This window comes from Tursiops truncatus, chromosome 2, assembly GCF_011762595.2.
Source record: "Tursiops truncatus isolate mTurTru1 chromosome 2, mTurTru1.mat.Y, whole genome shotgun sequence".
NCBI classification, from domain to species: domain Eukaryota; kingdom Metazoa; phylum Chordata; class Mammalia; order Artiodactyla; family Delphinidae; genus Tursiops; species Tursiops truncatus.
This window is the reverse complement of record NC_047035.1, coordinates 152,259,130-152,261,299: the sequence shown is the minus strand read 5'-3', so window position 1 is coordinate 152,261,299 and position 2,170 is coordinate 152,259,130. Positions and strand designations below refer to the sequence as shown.

Genomic DNA, 2,170 nt, shown 5'->3' with positions numbered 1-2,170 from the left:
AGTGGCAACAAAACATTTTAAAGCTAAAAATAAACACGTTTAGACGCTACTTCATTTGTCGTCAAAAACGGTGACTACTAATGCCAAGCGATTAACTTTAAAATACATGCCAGATCCTCTCAAGGAAATGTAAAAATACTGCTATCATTGTTATTTTTCAGTTTTATAGGAAATATACAGAAGTTAGAAATTTATGACTGCCAACACTATCTTTGGACAGTTATAGTAGAGTGTATAGTTACAGATGGCTTTGTCTAGATGACTGCAAAAGTGCTCATGGAATAAACACTATACTCTGATTGCCATAAATCAACAAAATGCCAACTGTGTCCTGTGGACGTGGTAGAGGAAATGGCAATTTTGAAGAAGGAGCGCTTCTAAAGGCTTTCTCTTGGAGGCAGCCAAGGGTTTTTTTCACATTACTAAAAGACTAAGTAATGTGGTTATGATTACTTTAATTCCTACAACCAAACTTCCACTTAGGTATAGTTCCGTGTTCCCACACTACTTTCCTTCTGTCCACCAAGCTGGCTTCGGTACTCCATGGTCCACTGTATCTTTTCGTCTTCCCCCTTTATAGCAGCAGCCTGGTGGTGCTATCCGTTGAGCAGGTAGACCACTAATTCATAGGTGGCCATCATAATGGCTGTGTTTGGAATCTGTCTCACCAGATGAGCTGTCAGACCACAGTAAAGAGACCCATAGCCTTCTTCTTGAACAAGCAAAGACAGCGTCTGAAGAAAGGATCTAATTTTGTTCCCTCTTCACGCAGTCTTGTTCTTACAGCTTCATGTGGATATGCTATAGTTGTGGCACACGTTGTTGAGGTGGCAGCAGCTAGCATCATTCCCACAAAATCGGATGCTTCTTTTACAGACTCTTCGTTCTCCATCATAGAAGCTATCTTATATTCCAGTAGTTTTTACTTAATACTTTCATAAATAACAAAATGGATAACAGTCTCTGATATGCCAGCGTATGAAGCCGACATGCCCCCATAAAATCCTCTAAGTCCATCTGTCTGATACACTTTACGGACACACTCAAAAGCGCCCATTCGCTTTTCCCCACGGCTCCTTGCATCAAGCTGTCACCGAGTCTCTACCAGCCAAATGGGGTTGGTCGCTGTGATTGCGGTAAAACGAGGTTTAAGTTAGTCCATATCTCTACAGGAAGTGACCTGCGTATGGAAAGCATGAGATGACACAATGTCACTCTTTTCTCGGGAGAAATGTACAGTAAATGCCTGCCAGTGCAGCTGAAATCGTGTACCTGGGTAGAATCAGGATCGAATAAACCATTCAACTTTTCCGTGCAGTTTGAATAAGCAGCAAAGTATATTGCTCTGGAAGGGGCCACCCCCAGTAAATTGCGGCCGAATCCTGTAAACAGAGAACGAGGCCCTTCTTTTTCCAAGATCACCTTTAGACAATGGAGAGGTCCGGGAGACACTACTCGATTGACACTGGCTCCAGCCATGGTGTTCAGATGAACTTCAGAGATGTAAAGTGTCACAGAAGATGACTGCAGCCGTGTTTTTACAACTTCCAGTGGACATGTCAGAATAGCTCCCACTGGGCCACCACATCCCCCGGTGGCAAACAGACGCACCCGCGTGGCCCTCTGGCTCATTCTCCCTCCCGCGTGTCCTCCGGGCGCTGAGGCGGGACCGCAGCTTCCGCCCCGGCCCAGGACTGGAGCCGCTCGGGGCCCCCGTGACGGCGACGGGAACTGACAGAGACGCGGCTGCAGAAGGCGACCTGAGCCGCCCTCCCCGCGGAGCTGCAGCCACGCCGCCTCCCACTCTGGCTCGGTTTTCATCAGGGAGGGCAACGCCGAAGTCTCTTCTTAATAGTGTTTTCAGCACTTTTATAGAGTATTTGTGTTTTACCCTCTAAGAATCATCTATTATATATTGCAAACGTGTAGGTGGTTAATAAATAGTTAAGTTACCGACTTTTTACTCTAAGTTTTAGGAAGTGAGGTTTCTACCCTAGATATACTTGCATGTAATCTGTTCGCTAATGAAATAAAGGAAGGAGGTGGGCATTGAATGAAGTATATCACATGTTCATTCTTTGTTACTTTAAGATGAATTGGGAGATTGGGATTGACATATATACACTACTGATACTATGTATAAACTAGATAACTACCTATAGCACAGAGA

The 2,170-nt window shown here is 44.7% G+C and overlaps 1 pseudogene; it reads right to left on the bottom strand.

The window, feature by feature from the left end:
- Positions 1-596: 596 nt before the first annotated feature.
- LOC101329356 (solute carrier family 25 member 36-like) lies at positions 597-1,632 on the bottom strand (annotated as a pseudogene).
- Positions 1,633-2,170: the final 538 nt, after the last annotated feature.